The 21150-nt window shown below is 41.6% G+C and overlaps 1 protein-coding gene across 4 annotated transcripts in view; it reads left to right on the top strand.

Moving 5' to 3' along the window:
- The window catches only part of tmod4 (tropomodulin 4 (muscle)), a 40440-nt gene that overhangs the window by 9963 nt on the left and 9327 nt on the right, over positions 1 to 21150 (top strand). The window contains exon 1 of one of the 4 annotated variants that reach the window (XM_086037578.1): positions 1207 to 1223. The exons of 2 other annotated variants lie outside the window; for them this stretch is intronic. The gene's annotated coding sequence lies outside the window, so the exon portion shown is untranslated. Of the gene's footprint in view, positions 1 to 1206; positions 1224 to 20952; positions 21011 to 21150 lie in introns of those variants that run through there. One more of the 4 variants, XM_086037577.1, reaches the window with a different exon arrangement.

Below are 21150 nucleotides of genomic sequence, written 5' to 3'. Positions count from 1 at the left end.
CCCTCCCTCTCCAAAATTATTATTATCATTATTTATTTTTTTATAAGGAAAGCACTCTGTTCAAGTTACATTTATTCTTTCTATTTAGTTATTATATTATTCTATTATAGTTTGTACATCATGATTTAATGCTGCAGTTCAATTAATTGTGCTGTTCTATCGAGTGTGAGGCAGTAAATAGTAGTAGTAGTAGTAGTAGTAGTAGTAGTAGTAGTAGTAGTAGCTGTTTTTTTAGAGGACCAGGAATATGTTTGTGAGCGTTGTTATATTTTCTGTCTACATGTGTTGCTCCACTGTTTGTGCTCAAATATCCGTTGCTATTAAAACGATGCTAACTTTTAGCATGCCAATGCCGTTTGGCCTTTTTTTTTTTTTTTTTTTCTCAGAAGGAAAAGCTACAATACAGTGGTACCTCTACTTACGAAATTAGTTGGTTCTGGAAGAAATTTCTTAAGTAGAAAATTTTAGTAGGGACGTGTTTCCCATGTAAATGCCCTAATCAGTTCCATGTTGCGTTCAGGACAATTCCGGAGCTGCGAGTGGCAGCCCATACTGTATTCGTACCTTTCGTACTTTACCTTGAAATTCCTTTCTTAACAAGAGGCAATATTTTCCTGTTGAGGCGTTTTGTAACTTGAAAATTTTGTATGAAGAGACGTTCGTAAGTAGAGGTACCACTGTATATGGTTGTTTGCGATACTTATGCAGTGTAATTCTTTTTGCTTTACGTTTAGTTTGACTTCAAACTTTAACCGGGGGTTTAATTTAAACAGCCGAACTGCTGCTTATTATGAAGTGAGCTGAATTGTGTCTAATGCCACCATACAGCGCTCACATCTCAAATCTGCCGAATGACGACGAAAATCTTGCATCTCAAGGCATCGCCGTATAATAAAAGTGCTCATGGATGGAAGGAATATCCTTATTCTTGGACTTGACTCGTCCAGTGTTGTTTACATGGTTTCAAAGATGACGACATCGGCAGAATTCCTTCTGTCCTTTGTAGTTTGCACCGTAGCAGCGTGAGAAACCCTCCTGTGTGCCGGAGGCGGCGATAACGATCCGGTGAGGAAACAAGCCGTCAGTAATGGAATGCCCTGCGCTTGAAGTGTGTCACATTCGGGCAGGGAAAGATGATCGTCGTGAGACGTACGACAAGAACAGGAACAGGTGTGCTGGGGGGTTGAGCCAGAGTTGACAATTATCGACGCCAACAAGTGCACGTGAGGAAAACGACATTACATTTAAAAAGCGTTGCATTTGCTTCCTTAAACAAGTCAACTTGTGAACTTCCCGTTTGGTGCTTTGAAACGCTAATCATGTGACCATGGCTGCTTTATGGAGGCAAAATGGTTACGTTATGTGGTGTTTACTGTTCCTTTTGATGTCGTCAATCTGACGTTAGGTTGCGTTAGCATGTTCATGCGCCATCGCGCAATTGAGTGTCTTCTTCCTCATTTATCTTTTAGAAAAGGGCACATCGGTGTAAAAACGTACCAACTTTGAACCGTTAAAATAGAAAAAAAAAAATACCGTCAATGAAATATGATAGCAAGTCAATTCAGGGCCATTATCACCAATGTCAGTACAATAGCGATATTGAGAGTATTTATAAATACGTTTGATGCGTCATGAAATTGCTAAATCCGAATGAAGATTTATTACCTTTGTGTTTTTGTGCCATTTTTCCCTTTATCAACAGGGGAAACCCCCAAAAAGATTTGTTGCTACTCTCTGCTTATAAGACCCCAAAATTGCAATCAATTAAGATCTCAACCATGGTAAACTTTGCTGTTTTACTCTATTAGTTTCTCATTTTAGCCCTCCAAGATACTTTATACTATGTTAGCTTCTGATTTTACTGCCCTGAGAGACATGCTAGCGCGTTATCATCTCTCGTTAGTAGTCTAGGAAACATTTTAGCATTTAGCTTGTTAGCATTTTCTTTTAGCATTCTGACAGACATTTTAGTTTTGGTGCTTTTAGCTTTTTTTTTTTCTTTCATGCTCTGAGAGACACACATTAGAATGTTAACTATTTTGAGAGACGTCTTAGAGTGAGCTTCATTTAGCACGCTGGGAAACATCTTTATCCATTTACCTATTTTGACAATGTAAGGAGTAAAAAAGTACAAATATCTGTTTTCAAATGTAGCAAGTATAAGTAAGAAGTCATCCTAAAAATAAATGCGGAAGTAAAGTGTAGATAACCTGGTAGAGTCTTCCTAAGTACAGTAACAAATTTGGTCATAGGGGGCATTGTTACAGCTCGTGTAATTCAAATGAGTCTAAAATGTAGAAAAACTGGAGCCAGTCGCTGGTTGTGATTGTTTACGCAAACTCAAGTAACCTTTTCTAACAAAAATGCTGGTGTGGGCAGCGCTGACGTCCGTTGATGTTCTGGTGCCGGCAATGCGGGAGGGAGGCGACATCTCCCCTTGCCGTGGCCTCGACGCGCACATTTAAGTTCACATGAAGTGCTTGCACCCACTGATCCGCGTCAGGAAAAAACAAGAGCTTAGCGTAAAGGAATGCTGAGAAGCTTTTGAGTGGACCCTCATTACCGTCAACACTTTCACCGTGCACGGCAACGAGCACACTCTCGCGCACACTCACTCATGTGCACACCCCTGCAGGTTGTTTTGGTAAATCACTCTGCCTGTAAAAGATGGCGTCAGCCTTTCACAAACAGTGGGGCTACTGTATAGCTAAATCTAAAACATACGTGTATCTAAAACAACCAAAGTCCACTTCGCTTAATGCTAACAAACAATGCAAAACGTCATAGACGACCTACCGATTAGTGTCCTTGTGGCGGTATTATAATGCTTTAAGCAGCAAAACAGTGCATGAACTCACATTGTACAATATAACAGCACTCAAATGCATATATTCTCTATCCTCTGCAAAAAATGACTAATATTACAACAACTTAGTGAGTCACCTTTCGTTGTGAAACTCTGTTTGTCTCTGCATGACTGCATTATACTGCCCCCAGTGGCCAAATAGCACACAGCAAAAGGAGCTGCAGTTAATTAATCACAAATTGTTTAGTTATTAACATTGTATTTAATAATTTGATTTGTGTATGTTTTTAAGTACAATATTATAGCGGACATTACAATATTTTTTCTATTTTTCGGGGGGGGGGGCTGCTTGACCTGACTGACTCCACTTACTAGTCCACACTCCTTACACATTCGTCTATACAGTACAGTGCTGTTTTTTTAAATTGAAAACAATAAAAACATGTGTTTTGCGAGGTGCTGGAATGGAACAATGATATTTCAATTCATTTCAATGGTGAAAATGATTTGGTAAATGACAATACGAGCTCGGTCACAGAACCTGAAGTCAAGGTACTACTGTATTTCACATGCAATTTCTGAAGAATTTCTTTCATATTTGCATCTTATGAATGTATTAATAGTAACGTGTGCAAATGAGAACATTGCCTGGCAGAGGAGAGGCACCCATGAAGACAAATAGGAACATCTTGACCCTCAGGCTGTACTAAGTGTGCAGCAGCTCACATTGCAAAGCCAGCGTGTCAATAAAGCTTTATTTACCTGCCAGGACATGTGACATCCTTATGTTCCTTTTTTTTTTTTCTTTCAACTTCCGCGTGTTCTTCCCATTTTTCTGCTTTGGTTGGAAAGTTGTTTTCATATGACATCAATTATCCTACTTTAGTATTCGGGATAGGGTTAGAAATCATCTACAGGAGGAAAAAAAACCAACCCATACATTTCTGTGTGACTTTGCCAGGAAGGAATCTTCAACATTCAGGAATCCGGAACATTCGGCAACCCGGAACAGGATTTCAGGAATTGTTTAGATTGTTCCGGATCCTGCTTTTGATTTCTGTTTGACTTGTCGTCACGTAATGTGTGAAGTGTGGCTTGCTGGTTGCTTCCTTATGCTAAGGTTGCGAGAATGTTGCTGTCAAAATGAAAGTCAAAGAACAAGCAAGCTATTGTTTTCTCATAAATATCTGAAGGGGCAACACGTAGTGTTTCGTTCATCTGCTTCAGTCTTTGAAACTAAGTTGGCTTCAGCTCACCCTAAACGTCACCCGAAATTTTACATAAGTATGAATGTACGTGTGAATGCTTTTTTATTTGGGAGGGGGGGATCAATATTGTGCCTTGACAGACTAGTCCAGGGTGTTCCTCGCATCTCTCGCTCTAAAAGTAAACTGGGATAGACTTCAGCGCCCGCTTGATTTTGACACAAAAAAGTATGTAGCTCAGTTCAAAGGCTACATCCGGTTGTTGTCCCCCCCTGCCCAACTACTCACATTTCTGACCAGTGTGTCATGTGACAACTTGTCATGTGACACCGTTTCTACTCCAACATGATTTTGGATGACTGGAGTTGCTCACAGGTGTCAAAAGTGTGATAAAAGTGATGATTCACACGAAGGCTGTATCATAAAATGTATGATAAAAAATTATGCTGTTATCATGAGAACTTTGACTCTCCTTCCCACGCATGCACACGCCTATGCAAAGGAAGTGGTTATAACCTCATGACTGAGCTTGCTGGAAGTTTAGTCATTTTAGTGTCTGCTTTTAGTGCTATGAAAATAATTTTAGCTTCTTAGCTGCTCCATTTAAGGAATTCTAAGACAAGTTTTAGCTTGTATGCGTCTTCTTTTTACCCATTGACAGGAATTACTGTCTATTTTTAAAATTATGATGTACATTTTAGCGTGTTTGCTTCTCAGTGGTCTGAGAGGTATTTTTAGCTTGATAACTTCTCATTTTATGGGTCTGAGAAACGTTTTAGCCTATTAGCTTTTGCTTTAGCTCTCTGACAGACATTTTAAAACTTCATTGTGGTCATTTTAGCTTTTACTTTAGCCCGGTGAGAGAGATTCTAGAAGGTTAGCTTGTTCTTATAGCATTTTGAGAGAACTCTTCTTTTAGCATGCTGAGAAACAGCTCAGTGTGTTAACTTCTGCTTTTCGCATGTCAGTTTAGTTATTTTAGTTTGACACCGTCTCTCACTTTAGGGCTTTAATTTGGTGCTTTTATCTTGTTAGTTTCTTTTAACGCTACGAGAGACATTTTATCATCTCAGTTTGTTCATTATAGCGTGTTAGCATCTTCTCTTTGTTCTATGAGAGACAATTTAAAATGTTCGGTTCTCTTTTAGCATTCAAGAGAGTTTTAGCGTATTAGCTTCTGTATTTAGAGTTTCAGTTTCTGCATTGTAGCTTGTTAGCTTCACCTTTTAGCATTATGAAAGACGTTTTAGAATGTTAGCACTTCCTTTTAGCAGTATGTTATCTTTTGCTTGTAGCACTTCAATTTGGTAAATTTAGTTTGTTAGCGTCTTAGTATAGGCATTTTAGCTTGTTAGCCTCATTTTCATTTTATAATGTTAGAATCTCCTTTCAGCATTGTGGGTGGTTTGCTTCTTCTATTCGCGCTGTGCTCTAAGAGACATTGTTAGCTTCTCCTTTTAGTGGCCAGCTTGGTCATTTAAGCTTATCAGCTTCTCCTTTTTTTTTTTTTTTTTTTTTTTTGTCACATTTTTCTAGCAGCACTCATGTGAATGAATGAATGAAAAACTTCCTTTTTTTGGGGGGTGGGCGGGGTTGCTTTTGTTTTACTTTGAATCAATTCAAGCATGAAGTTGTGTTTTGTTGTGCTGTGCTGCCTGCTACTGCTGTCAGCTGCCTTGTTCTTCTTCTTCTTTGCTTCTTTCTCCAGCACATTTAGAGTGTTTGGAAATTCACTCTGACGGACTGTTGGAGCACTTAGTGCGCGCACCGGCACTCCGCTTCTCCGATCAACGCTCTGAGTTTCTGTGAACGGTTGAATTTGAGTCAGTACGTGCTCGGAGCACATTTCCAAACGTGCCCTTAGTCAGTGGACATTTTGACGGCGACACGCATGAGACGGCTTGCCTTTGTCAGGGCCTGCACCTGCACGTCGGGCCACAGTTGGGCCATGGCTTTGGCCTCCTCGTCCTCAGCAAACAACTGATCAAATGCTGCACCTCTGTGTACGACAAATAATTGCATCAACTACACTAACAACGACGACGCAACAATTTCATCACTGACTACACAACACCTACGAGGCCTCTTCAATAAGTTTTGAGACTTTTTTCGTAGGGCCAGTTATAATCATCCCACACTCTTGAGATTTTGATGTCATTGCTGTATGTTTAATGAGATAACTTACCAATTTTTGCTATTCCAGGTTGAAAGCGAACCCTACTAAATCATGCTCGTCAACAGCGGAGTTTTTGCAGAATGCAGTCGGGATGTGAGGACACTTTGGAAGCGTGATACGCTATAAAATTTTGTATTAAGCTCAGAAAGAACATTATGCTGATTTATGAACTGCGTCAGACTGCTTATGGATGAACTTGATTGTGTTCCCTTGGAACAAAAGCTGTAAGGGTAGCAGAGAGCCTGAGAGACGATGAGATGGGGAGGGAAGTCAGAACACTGGAGCTGGTGGGGAAAAGTCGTCCTTTTATGGATAAGGACTGCCGAGTCTCGTTGGAGACAATAAGTGTACGGTTTGAAATCAGTGTGGGAACAGCGCACACAATGATTCATGATCAATTGAACATGCAGAAAATGAGCGCAAAGTTTGTCCCAAGGCAAAAGGCCGGCACTCTTCAAATCGTGTCTGGCATTTCCACCAGGACAATGCACCAGACCGCAAGGCCATCCGTGTTTCCAACTATTTGACCAAGATGGATATCAAGACGGTTCCTCGCATTCTCTGCAGTCCAGACCTTGCTCCCTGTGACGTTTTGTTTGTTCACCAAGCTAAAGGAGAACCTTTCTTGTTTGCGTGTGCGCATCTGTGTGTGTGTGTATGTTGTTTGGGTGCGCAAAAGTGTCTGTGTATGCTTGTATGTTCATGTGCACATACATGTGCGAATTGCATGTGTGTCTGTGAAGCATGTTCATTTTTTCAAAGTATGTATGTGTGTTGTTTTTTTCAAGTGCCCGTGTGTGTGCATGCACGTACATGTAAGTTGTAATGTGTGCGTTATTCATGTGTGTTTGTGGGTGTATTGTCACCGTGCGTGCGTGTGTGTATGTGTGTTAAGGGCAAATGAAGTCATTTTCGTGTTCCCATGAGCCTCCCATAGCTAAGCTCAGGTCACATGACATGCGTGCACACACACCCGCACTATAGAGACGTACTGTGCATGCTGGCGCATGCCGCACACACGCTAATAATCGCAGATGTCATTTTTTGCCGCACGAGTATGCTCATGTTTTTGATTGGTCCTTACGGAATTTTTTTTTTCCCTCGTTCACATCCCGGAATTTTCCCGCCCACTTCAGTTTTGATGTGTGTGTATGATGCGTCACAATTTTCGTTTTTGTGTTCAAACTTATTTGACTTGAACATGTGATGTCATCATTGAGATGTCACCCATGGCAATACGGACCCTTACATTGACCTGCGACCTGTCCGTTGTTTGTCTATATGTGGCCTGGCATTGGTTGGATAAATTTGAAGAGTGTTTGAAAGCGGAGCAGCACTTTGTAGCTCACTGATGCGTGGAAATGGAAAAGGCGGAAGTAGTGGTGGCGCAGCGTGTCGACGCTTAGCGGCACGCGTCCACTTTCGACAGCGCTTTCGACTGCGGAGGAAAGTACCCGAGACTCCAAACTCTGTTGACCTTGACGGGCCTGAAAGCAGCTGAGAATCCTTTTCGCACACTAAAATATCCATCCATCCATTATCTGTACCGCTTCTCCTCACAAGGGTCGCGGGGCGTGCTGGAGCCTATCCCAGCTGTCTTTGGGCAGTAGGCAGGGGACACCCTGAATTGGTTGCCAGCCAATCGCAGGGCACACAGAGACAAACATCCGCACTCACAATCACACCTAGGGGCAATTTAGAGAGTCCAATCAACTTACCATGCATGTTTTTTTTGGAATGTGGGAGGAAACCGGAGTGCCCGGAGAAAACCCACGCAGGCACGGGGAGAACATGCAAACTCCACACAGGGAGGCCGGAGCCGGGATCGAACCCACGACCTCTGAACTGAGAGGCGGACGTGCTAACCAGTTGACCACCGTGCCGCCCACACTAAAATAAAAACATGTTTAATCATGCAATCGACTGACATTGACATCAGCCGACACCTACATCGACTATACAAAGGGACAACAATGACAAGTAATGTCAAGAACTACAGCAATGGCCACGTCAATGACTACACGGAGTACACAATAACTGCATTAAAAGCTACGGCAACAATTTGAGGCCACCTCATGATGACCGCCATTACACACGATACTTTACATCACAAGGGGAAAAAAATAATTGAGCCACCGTTAATACCAAGTCAACGCTTCATTGCTTGTCATCGTTTACGAATAAACGTCGGGATGGGTTACACCCCTCAAGTGTCGTTGTCTCACCTACACAGTGTCGAAGTTAGTTTGTTAGGCAAATATATATTGATAGCATGTGTTAGTTTGTTAGTTAGTAAAATGTATGCTGACAGCATGTTTAGTTGGTTGGTTGGTTACCGGTAGTTAGTTCGTTGGAAAAATACAAAGTATTTATTGATGGCAGGTTTTAGTTCATTTTTTATTTCTATTATTATTCATTTCTTAATTTTTTAAAACAGAGATGACTTTATTGACTTTGATTCTGTTTATTTATGTATTTTTATGATTTTGTTGCTCTATTCCATGACAAAAAAAAAACATTTCAATTATTTGATTTATTCTAGAAGTCGTGTTTACTGAACCGTTTTTTTTTTTTTTTTTTTGTTTTTTTTTACACTGTTATTTATATAATTTATGTCTTACTTTATTCTTTGAGCTATTGTCCTCAACTTTATTTAAAAAAAAACATTTGATAGTCTAGTCAGTTAGTTGGCTAGCTAGCTAGATTGTGCAGTGCCCTAAAGAAAACAGCGACTGGCAGCAAAGTATGTGGCAAAAAAGTGCTGAGCACCTCTGCCGTGCTGACCGGGTGAATTTGGATGGTCGCGGATGATTGACAGCAGTCATTTTTGTCTTTTGTGTCCGAGCAAAACACAGCAGGGGCTCTTATCAGTCCACCCACACGGCGGCGTGTCAATCAGTAACGTTAGCGCAAACATGTTGTGCTGACCTCAGAGCTTCAACTAGTTTCACCCATGCAGGAAAAGTTGACAAAAATATTTTTTGTATCGCAAAGGCGTCAAATTTGGTGTCCCGATTGATCGGTTGGATTGTTTATTTGTTTTTGTATGACTTAATTTGTAGATTTTTTTGCGATTGTTTTACATTGACGTTGACATTTTCATGATTGTGTCATGCATACAATAGTAGGCCCAGCCTGCATGGGCTCTCAAGACACCAAACAATCAAAATGATTTGATCCTAGAAAATGCCCCTAAAAATCAGCAAGTTGACTTAACTGACTGTAGTTGTAATTATTATTCATTCTTTCCTGGAACAAAAAAAGATGTTTTGGTTTCAGGTGATAAAGCAAGTCTCTCGCTCTGTGGGTGGGTGTGTGTGTGTGTGTGCGTGAAAGAGAGTGCGTGGGCAGTCATGGAATTGCTTTTGTTCCTGCACATGTTGGTATTTGTCGTGTGTATTTTTCTGTAGTTTTGGACATGTAAATGCATGGAGCGTAACGGCTTTGCTTCCATTGTGTTGTCGCTTTAACGCCACCGAGAACGCCTACAGGCGGCTATGTTGTCTTTCTTTCTTTTTTTCCACAGTCGTGCGATTGTCTCTGTGAGGAGGCGTTTTGGATTACCACTGGGGATTTTTGCAGGACTTGCAGTGAAATAGAAAGTGGGTCTTTTTTGCATGTGGCTTTTCATGCTTTCACAAGAATTGATAATAAACACTTTCATTGCGTCATTAGAGCAAGCGAGAATGTTGCTGTTGTTTTTCAAAAAGCTTTTAAGATCACTTTATCTCCACAAAATATGCAGTGAAGCTATCGATAATGATGAAAACATTTTTATCAGTTTTTTTTCCCCCTGACAATGCAATACATAAATACAACAAAATCCTCCCATCAGTGCATTTCTTTATTAGATTAAAAAAAATATTCAAAACAAAAAAGCAAGTGACTGTACAAAAGAATTGATCATAAATAACCCAAGCAGTCCCCTTGAATTAATTGTGGCTTATATTTGATGAAAGCATAACCATTATCTAGTATTTTCACGAGTGTGCAACAAAATCAATAGTATTCTCCACTAACCCTAACCCTAACCCCATCAGCAAGACACACATACATGCTCATTGGCTTCTGGCTGAATAGAAACTCCGGTCCCAAAATGCATTGCTCAACTTGTGACACTACAAACACATCATGTCGGTCGGACTAATTGACCCTTCAAAGTTTTGTTTTTTGATTGTCTTACCTTGGCTACGACCCTCAAAGCTGTCAGAGCTGGCAACATTACTCGCATGCTATCCATGGAAGGCAAGGCAGCTTTATTTCTCGAGTACATTTCATATAGAATACATAACTAAAGATAAGTATCCTAATTATTATAATTAATAAAGCATTTGTAAACAAAAGGGTCAAAGCAAGGCCCGGGCGCTTTATTTCTATAGCACATTTCGTAAGTCAATGTGCTTGACATAATTAAAAATAACATTTAAAAGCATTTGCAAACAATAGTTAAAGCAAGCCACGGCAGCTTTATTTCTGCAGCACGTTTCATCAAAGCAAAGAGAACAAAAGTAGCCTACTGAAATGACTCCAAAAATGTACAATGATAACATTTAAACACGTTTACGACCAAAATATTTAAAAACTAAGTAAGGAGATAAAAGTAGCTTTCAAAAATTACAAACCTACATTGAAAACTTTAAGATGAAGTTACAAACAAAATCTTTAAAGGCATTTAAAAGCAAAGTAAAGACATAAAAAGTAGCTAAAAGACCATACAATGAAATTGATTTTTAAAATGGGCTAAAAGACCTTCATCAAAGGTATCAAGCATCGTTTTTAACCTGCATTTAAAAGCATTCGCACTTGGGGCTAACTTCACTTCTGTTGGCAGCTTATCCATTTTCATGCAGCGTAACAGCTAAATGCTTCTTCACCATGTTTGCTTTGAACCCTAGACTCCACTAATTGACCCGAGACTGCAGATTTCAGAGCCCTACTGCATTTATATTCAATTAGCATATCTTTCATGTATTCAGGCCCCAAACCATTCAGAGCTTTCTTGATCAGTAGCAGGATTTTTAAATGTATTCTACAGCTGAATGGGAGCCAATATGAAGTATTTAGACCTGCAATAAAATGTTCTGATCTCTTAAAGGCATTTCAAAGCAAAGTAAAGAAATAAAAAGGAGCTTCTTAAGGAGAAGTACAGATACAGATCTTTCCCTATTGACGTAAATAGAAATGTCATTAATCTGTTCCAGCAAAAATCCAATTATAATTTGTTTTTTAATAAGGGAAATAGCACTCTGTAATATTCTACTTTAAAAAAACCCGCAGAGTAATAAACTAATTAGATAGAAAGTAAAGAATTAAACAATTTGTGCATCATGAATAACTTATTGCAGCTCCTTCTGTTGTGCACGACTTGGCCATTTATTTGTGTTCAAATGTGTTCATCGCTTACATACATGCTGTTCGTTAGCCCGTCTGTGGCATTTTGCATTGTTTGTTAGCATTAAGCTAAAATGATTTATCTAAAGCAACGCGTTGCGTTGGCTGTCCACAATAAAAGTCCACTCTAAAATGCGCAGTTTTACAATAGCGGACAGAAAGTGCAGATATCCGTGTTGGATTGTAGAAAGTAAAAGTAAACAAGTACTTTGAGAAATGAGTAAAGGACAGTAACAAAGTATTTGTACTTGGTTGCGTAGCAGCACTGTAGGCCTCGAACATCTGGCAGCGAGAGCACGCCTGGACTTGTTGATGCCTACATAAGAGCGGTGACGTCATCCCCGCAGACATGACCGCACCGGGATAGTCACGCAGTGATGGACCGCTTGGGCCATACACGTGTGCATGAACATGAAAGTGTGAGCGAGCACACTTTTGTATTTGACGCTTTTGCCATTATGTATTTGCTAGGCCTACACGACTCAACTTTTTTTCCCCCTCCAAGTCCATTTCAATTGTGTCAAAGCGTGTTACGCCTACACAAAAAATAGCGTTTTGCGATGTATCCCGATACTTTTTCTGCAGATACCAAGTATCGATACTTTTGACCCTCTTTGATGGAGCGCTATTCAAGCTGTGCACGGCTTGGCCACTTGGGGGCAGTGTGGGTCATCGTATTGAAATACATGTAGTTACGCTGGGGAGTAGAAGAAAATCATGATGGAGTTTCGTAGTTACATCTTGGTTTTTGGCAGCGTAGGAAGAGCATATGCCTGTGAGTATTGTTTAGATGCTTCTCTGTGTGCCTTCCTGCAGCATTTGTGGATAAGTGGCCGTTGTTTGAGGGATTCAAGTGCCGCGAGTAGTAAATTGATTATAGAAAGGCTCTAAAAGCCTTTACTCGTCGGTATGGGAGGAAGAAAAAGGTTAGTGTTTCATTCAGTTCTGTTGACTGCTTATGCTATTTTGGTGTGCAGCATGACCGCTAAATGCCGATGCACCATGTTTGCTTTGAACTCCGGGCTCCACGAATTGACCCGACCGAGTATTATAGGTTTGGTTTTGCTCAAATAACAGCAAACCGGATCATGAATTCATATAAAAAAACACTTGCTCTATTTACTCCTGTTGAATTTGTGAACCAATTAAAACACTTTGGCTTGCAGTCTTTTAAGAGTTTTTTTTTTTTTTTTTCTTCATGGAACAATGATATGGAATCCTGTGGACTTCTTTCCTTAAGCACTGAACCTATCTAAGCACTCAATGAATAAATAAATAAAAATAAAGCCTAGCAACGAACCGAAATGAAGCAGTAGTTCGTCTCCACGCCAAGCTGCAGCCTTTGCAATTCGAAAATTGCATTCTACCGCAGCGCCAAGTTGATTTGACTTTTATTAATTGCTCAGCCCTAGTTGGTATGCTTATTTGACATTTGCCTTGAACTTAACTAGTTACCATCGGTGTTCCTGGAGGCTATAGCACCCCCTTGTGCTTTCCTGGTTCATAGAGTGATTAAAAAAATAAACATTGAAAAAAAGCTTGCCAGAGGGTGCTGACCTTGCACTTCCTGTTTTGACACTTTCACATTCAAGTTGTTTTCAGATAAGCTTTGTCTCCATTTCATTCGAAATGAAACTTTATCAAAAGTGCCTCCACATGACCTCAAACTACACTCTGTGTTCAGTCAGCCTACAAAGCCCCCCACTCCCGCCCGGCCCCCCCCCAGGCTGGGCCGTGTGTGTGGCATGTGGTTCGGCCTGCCGCCTTCTATTCACGGGGGGAGAACAAGGCCCCCCAGTGTGCTCTGTTTTGCACATTCCTCGAGCCTGACATCAGCCGGCTGCAGGAAGGACGCGGCCTCGCTCTTCAGCGTGGGGGGGCCACGAGGGGCGCCGCGAATGCGGGGGTGGGCGGCCGCAGTCTGGTGGGCCGCCCCGACGGGCCCGCGCGGCCTCCGATAGCAACAATGCAATCAAAGGGACGCTTTACGTGCCACATGTTGTTTGCCGCTTCGGGTTCGAGGCCCCCGCCGTCGTTAAGATGGATTAAAGTAACCCCCGCCCCACACACACACACACCACTGACAGCCCCCCCCCGCCCCCATCCATCAGCCCCCCCACAGCACTGCTGCCACATATTGAAATTGAGGTCATATGCGCAATGTAAATATTTATGCTACTGGATGTGGTACATACGCCACATGCACGATTAAGTTGCAAAATTCCCAGAATGCATTGCATACATCACATTCATTGACCAGCCGATTATCAAATTGATAAATGCATGTGTTGATAACCCGTGCTATTAAGCATTTACATTGGGTAATATTTCTTGCATTCAAGTCGCATTTTTAACCTAAAATGTATTCCATTTTTTAATATTTTAGTCAATTCTTCCCATTATGTCTGTGTTTACTAATTTCTCTATGATTTATTATAAATAATACCCTAAATATAGTGAAATAAGCAATTTTACATAAATACATCTAAAAAATGAAAATGTGTGTTATTTTATTATCAAATATATTTTTTTCATTTTTTTTTAAATACCTATTTTAACCTTTTTTTGACCTCATACTCTTAATATTTGATGTATTCAGAATATAATTCTTTTTCTTTTAAGCCTTAACCTTACTAACCTAACTTGACCTTCAAGTGATTTGCATGACAGGAATTGGCCTCTATTTCTTGCGCACTTCCAAAAGTAGCGATTGTGACAAATCGTTCTAATCAGTTTTTCGAGAGGTGCGCACCTTCAGTGCAGTACCGCGTCGTGCCACAACAAGCCAGGGATCGAGGCGAGGCAAGGCAGCCTGATTTCTTTCGCACATTTCAGACACAAGGCAACTTAACCTGCTTCACACAAGCAAAGACGGAGACATTCACAGGCATTTGCATGCAGCAAAGCGGCGAAATGCTGCTTCACTATGTTTGCTTTGATGTCTCGGCTCCACTAATTGACCCTAGTCTGCAGAGCTCGGAGCCCTTATCAATCGGCATTTCTTAAATGTATCCAGGACCCGAAGCATTGAGTGATTTATAGACCAGTAGCAGGATTTGAAAATCTATCTTACAGCTGACTGGAAGCCAGTGTCAAGCCTTTCGGACTGTTGACAACGTGTTGTGATCTCTTTGTTGCGGTCACAACCCGAGCGGCGGAATTCTGAACGAGCTGCGATGCTCCTTTGAAGGGAGTCCAGTAAGACCGTTCCAACAATCAAATCCACTGGAGATAAAAGCGTGGATAAGTTGGTCCCGGTCTGCTCGGGGCATGCAACCCTTCACCCTGGAGATTTTTTTAGTGATTGATTTGATATGATTGCTGAAAGTCAGCACCCCAAGTCTATCAGCACCCCAAGACTTCGGACTTGGTCTTTGGTTTCCAAAGATGGTGACTCCAGGTGTTTTGTAACAGAAATCTTCTTTCCTTTGTTGCCAAAAGCAATTACCTCATTTTTGTTGCGGTTTAGCAGAAGGACATTTTTGGTAGATCCCGTCGTTAATTGACTCGAGGCAGTGACACAGCACCTTGAGTGAACTGCGGACATTGAGAAATGTAGCTGTGTGTCATCCGCGTAGCTATGACAACCAACATTGGCTTTGTTCTGAAGCATTTGGCCAAAGGTGACATATCCAGACTGAACAAAAAGTCTCCAAGGACTGACCCTTGAGGGACCCCACATGTCATGGCCATTCACATTAAGTTATTTTGAGTGTTGTGGTCTTGTGGCGTTGTGTTTTTTGTTGTTGTGATGTCTCGTCTAGTTTTGAGTGTTGCTTTCTTGTGTAGTAATGTGATGTTTTGTGTTGGGTTTTTTTGTGTGTTTGAGTGTTGTGTTGTTTCTTGATTTTAGCCTGTTGTTTTCTTAATTTTGTTGTTGTTGTGCTGTATTGTGATATTTTATGTTGCTTTTGTGTTCTGTGTTGTGTTTTTGTTGTGTTGTTTTGTAGCATGGCATGTTTTGGTGTTGTTTATGTACTGTTTCTCTTTGTGTGTGTGTGTGATTTTTTTTTTTTTTTTCCCATGCTTGATCAGTTGCCAGTCAATGTCAGGGCACATGTAGGCGACCAGCATCTCGACTCGCGTTCACATCTCGGGCTGCTCTATGTTGCAAATTTTCATTGCGAGGGGGATCAGTTACTGCCATATTCAGTGTCCTCAAATTTTCCAAGTGAGAGTCCTCTTCTATGTATGGTTCTGTTTTTCCGCCGATGGATGTGCTTTGGAATTCTTTCCCCATGCGCTCATGTGGTTTGTGTGTGTGTGGGTGGGTTGGTGGGTGTTACGGGGGAGTGGGGGTGGGCGGTGGGGGTTTGACATCAAAGTCAAGGGGAAACGGGATCCCCCTCCCCGCCCGGGTGGGACAAAGCGGGCCTCGGCGTTGAGAGACAAAAGAGAACGTGATGGCGCTCATGTGAGCGGGGAGGCCGGCCGTCTGCGTCCATTCACATTTTCAACCATTCACATTTTTTAACAAGGCGCCCGAGACGGACGCTCAACGCTTTTTCTTTGTGCTGTCATCTGCTTTTTTAAAATGCTACAAACAAGTATGCGCTCTGGTGAAATGGGGCTTTTTTTTTTTAAGGCTGAATTTCCTCTTCCTCTTTCAATCCAAGCAGATGGGGGAGTTTAAACTTTCACAAAAGACTTGGCGTCAAAACAAAGAGTACAAAGTGTTACAAAATAAGACGAGAAACTGTGAAACGAATCTGTCGGTTCGCCATATGCCATCGCGCCATGACTGGGAAAAAAAAATCTTGGGTAGGCTTTTGACAGCGTCCCCTTCTTTTTTCAATAGCTGATTATGATTTTTGTGTGGGTTATGCGTCACCAAAAAATGATAATCAAGGGGTCGTGTACCAGAGTGAGATTTGGGCGAGTGGTGCCGAGGACCCCAAAACAACATCCATTTCGCCAGGAAGCCTGCACTTGCCCAAACGTGTCCCTTTTCCGCCATGTTGGCGAGATGAATCTGTCGAATAATAAACACAGGGAAATATGCGCCCCGATGTATATTTCAGCGCTTGTTTGTACTTGCCATGGTAACATAAACAAACAAACACACACATTCTTGTACTTGAGAGTCAGACACACCTGTGGATGTCATCTTCATCATCATGTCAAACCGGCTCCTTAGAACTTTTTAATTACGGCCCAGCTAACACAAAATGGCCTCTGTGCATGCACACACACACACACACACACACACACACACGCTAAAAGAATGCGCAGCACTGCAGACAAAGACGAATTTGTCTAGGGTGACCCCTGGTGGCGGAATGTGTAATAGCAAACTAACTCATCTCAAGTTTGTGTGTGAGCGTTTTGGTGGTGGCCTCAGAGCCGAGGGGAGGAAGTGGCTGTCTCTCCGAGCTGGATGGAGAGGAACGCGATTGTCGTCATGTTGGGGGGGGGGTCTGGGGGACATTCACTTACTGGCTGAAATGAGGGAGACGGAAGTTGTTGTGGTGACGCTTCCTGTGCTTTGCCCAAAAGGTGCAAAGGCTTGAACGGTGATCAGGTAGCATGCAGGGCCGGAGAACCCGAATTACTTCCACTTTCTTGCACTGAAAGCAATAAAGTGTTTAGAAAACAAACAAAAAGTCGTTTTTGTGTTGTTTTGTGTCATGTTGTTTTGGTTTAGGTTTGTTTGTTTAATGCGGCGCAGTTTTCGTTTGCTTTGTTGGGTTGTGTTGTTTTGTGTCATTGTTACGTAATATTGGTTGGTTTTGTGTCTTGGTTTTTGTTGTGTTGTGTTGTGCAGTGTTGCTTCTGTCGTTTTGGTGTAGTATCGTGTTGAGTTGTGTTACTTTGGATCGTGTGGTGCAGTGCAGCGTCGTGTTGTCTTGTTGTTGTTGTCTGGCGCTGTACCGTCATGTTTTGTGTCATTTTTCTCGTCTTGTTTTTTGTGGCACCGAGTCATGTTTTCTTAGTGTGATGCTGTGGTGTGTCTGTTTTGTGTTTGGTTTATTCCATTGTTTTGTGTTGGGTTGTTTTGTGATGTTTTTCTTTTCTTTTTTTCTCTTTTCTCTCTGTTGCCTCGTTTTGTGTTGCGTTGGTGTAACAGTCGGCTCATCGACACGGTAGCGAAGGGTAAAAGTGATGCGCTGAGAAGACCTGGAATTTCTCTAATGATCCTCGACAGGACGGGAATGTTGAAACAAGTTGTAACAATTCCAACGGCTCTGAATGTTTCAAGCTAGTTGATGCTCACAGCTACTTTGACTAAAGTAATCTTCTCACTTGTCGTGCCAGGAGCTTGAGGGTTTGCACGAGAGTCCTCTTTTTTGTGACAGTGCGAACAAGCTAATTTGTGTGTGCCCTTGGGTTAGCCACACTTTGGGGCCTTGGCAGAGGTATTTTCCATCACATGAGGTTCATCTGGTAGAAGATGAACCTCACGTGATGAGTTAGGAAGATGCCTTGGCATAGGTCAGCGATCTGAACGCTGACATTTCATGTGAGTGCGTCATGAGTCACATTCTGTTTTGTGTACAAACTGTTCTTGGTCTGTTGCGAGCCAACATGCAGCAATTAATGTCATTTGCAACAAATGCAACTGTGTGCAGTCACGTGGCTGAATGCCACATTTATAAAGAACAGCAAAAAGACCTAGTTCATTTTCAGGAATTCACACTCCTTTGTTTTTTGTTGTTGTTGTTTTTTTTCTCCCTCAAAGGCACTAACGTGATCATCAAAGTCTCGGGAGGGACAAAAGGTTCAAGAATGCACATTTTGAGCAAACAAAACGACCGAGCGACAAAATGTTAACGTGGGCCACAAAAAGTATGCGTGCGAATGTATTGGTTTTATGCTCACGGTTTTCTGTTTGGTATGCTTTGAGTCTCGAAAAAAACAATTGTCTTGTATAGTTAGGGTCAAAGTGAAAGTATATGTTCACAGCATTATTACGGATTACTCTTATTGTCATTATTTACATTATTATTTTGTTTTTCCATCTATACCAGCGGCATAACAAATAAATGCTCTCGGAATGGATGGCAAAAGGCACAACCAACAGAAAAAGGTTTTAAGCCTAGAACACCAACGTCGGGTCATTTTCAGCCACGCAAATTTTTTACGGTGATATTTTGGTTTGGGAAATTAAAGATGACAAACTTCCAATTTGGCATACAGTGTTGTACTTTTACACAAATTGATGAAAACTGTGTTTTATCCGGGATATTTTATCGGGTGAAATGTACCCGACCGACGTTAGTGATGGTGTTGCTAATTTTACCGTTAGTGTTCTAGGCTAAATATGTGGGACTGCAAAAATAGACAGAATATTTGAACGCAGGCCCCAAAAGAAAGCTTAAGAATATCAATTTGGGACACAAATATACACAGTAGGTGTGTTTGTGTGTTGTTATTGTTGTAGGTATGGATGGCACACGAACATTGTCAGGTGTTCATAGCCGTAGAATGTCAGAAATGTCCTTCAACTTTCATCACATCACCCTAAGAATCACACTGCGCTCATAAGGAGGATGAAAGGAACAAAAGCTCAGGGTGGGACACAAAAAAAAAAAAGTGATGGATGAGTCGCATATAGGTGTGTTTCTGTTCTTGTTAGAGCTAATGATGTCCACAGTGTTGTCAGGTGTGTTTCATGGTTACATAATGTCTGGGGTTGTCTCATATTAGAATGACTAATAAGATCATGTAAAGGCTGAAGGGGACAAAATGTCCTCGCTGAACTCAAACAAAGAAAACTCCAAGAATGTCGATGGGAGACCAACAAAAAAAAAAGAAAAAGAACAATAATGTCAATGTAAGACACTTGAAGTTGTGCGAATGCTCATTTGGGATGTGAGAATGAAAATGTGGGACACGAAAGGTTAGTTGGCTGTGATTGTTGTTGGTAAGCAGCACAATGTTGCCAGGTGTGTTTGATGACCGCAGAATTGTCAAACATGCTCTTGCTGCTTCATGAGACACGAAAACACACGAAGCTTGAGAATCTTAGTGTGGCGCGTGCACACACACACACACACAAATACACAAATACAAAACGCCAATAAGAATAAGAAGGCCTTTATTGATCCCACAGTGGGGAAATTTTCATCGTTACAGCAGCAAAGATATAGGGCACACAGAGCATAATGTGGCCGTTAACGTATAACATTAACAGTAAACATTCAGAATCAAAAACCAATGTAAATATACGCAGTAACCATGTGTTACACATGTATATAAGCGCCAACATACATCGACATATAAAGTATGAGGCACTGTCAGTCCTGAGCTTTCTCCCTACCGAACATCCCTCTCCATCGACGGGGTGCGCAAAAAAAGGGTCAGAATGTCGTTAGGGGACGTAAAAAGCGTGAGAGTGTCAATGTGACACACAAAAGAAAGGACAGAAAATGTGAGTGAATGTCAGTGAAGGACAAAAAGATGACAGCAAATAGTGTGAGAATGCCAACGAAGGGCAAAACAAATGTCAGAAAGTCAGTAAGTGAGTTTGACAGGCTAAAAGACAAAAACTGGTGGAGACGTAAACAAAAAAGTGTGAGAATGTCAAAGTAAGACACAAAATTGACAGCAAAAGCATCAGGATGTCAAAAGAGAGACATGAACAAATATGTGAATGTCAACGTGGTGAATAAAAAAGACCACAGAAAGTATGGGGAAGTTGTACGCCCCCAAAAAATGTCAGAATCAGACAAAAAGTCAAAAACACGAGATCGTGTCAATACAGGGCACAAAAAAGACCTGTATTGTTGTGGATATCAACAAAAATTAAAAAAAAAAGTGTCAATGTGGGACACGTAGTAAAAAGACAACAAAAAAAAAAGAAAAAGTGAGTGTCAATGTCAGCCCAAAAAAAGTCAAAGGAGAAGACTGATTGTCTTCTTGGACACAAAAACGACTACAACAAAAAATCTGAAGCTCTCCACAAGAAGACGCCAAAAAGTCATGTGAGAAGCGAGTTGTATGTGTGTGTTTGTTTGTGTGTTGTCAGGTGTGTATCTTTCATGTCTGGCAAGTGTTGAGTTTCATAATCCTCATGACGACAAAGAAGAACAACGGTAAGGTATGAAAGAGCTTGGGAAGAAGCTTGAGCTCAACAGACGCACTTCACGTTACTGAACTACTGCCGTTGCGGCGCCACCTGCTGGACACGTTTATGTCCATAAACACAGACTATTTCAGAGCATGTTGGACCGGGCGGGCTAATATTGTTGCCTGTCTTAGTATTGGCTCATTTCAGCCACTGGATGTCAGTGTTGCTCCACCTTTTATGTTGCCGTCAATCGGGAGAGTTCTGTCTCTCTGCCATCATCTGCTCTCCCCCCCCCCCCCCCGGCCCCCCTCCCTATAATACAATGCTGACGTCACAAGAGAGGTGGGGTGTTTAGGGTGGTAAGGGCTGGTGGGGTGGCTGTAGTTGTGTCTCAGTGGAGGCTCGGACGCTGTTGACTTGAGGTAGGTGAGATCCAAGTTGAACTTGTATTTGGTGCTGCTTGTTCCCGCTTGGCAAGACGCAAAGTGGGACAGGAACATTTTTGGATGACGATCAAAATGACGAGAAATCAGGTGCGCAGATGAACACGCATGAAAGGAAA

This window comes from Filicampus tigris, chromosome 8 (genome assembly GCF_054856515.1).
Source record: "Filicampus tigris isolate MCC_2025a chromosome 8, RoL_Ftig_1.0, whole genome shotgun sequence".
Classification (NCBI taxonomy): domain Eukaryota; kingdom Metazoa; phylum Chordata; class Actinopteri; order Syngnathiformes; family Syngnathidae; genus Filicampus; species Filicampus tigris.
The sequence above is the reverse complement of the archived record's forward strand: the minus strand, read 5'-3'. Positions and strand labels throughout refer to the sequence as shown.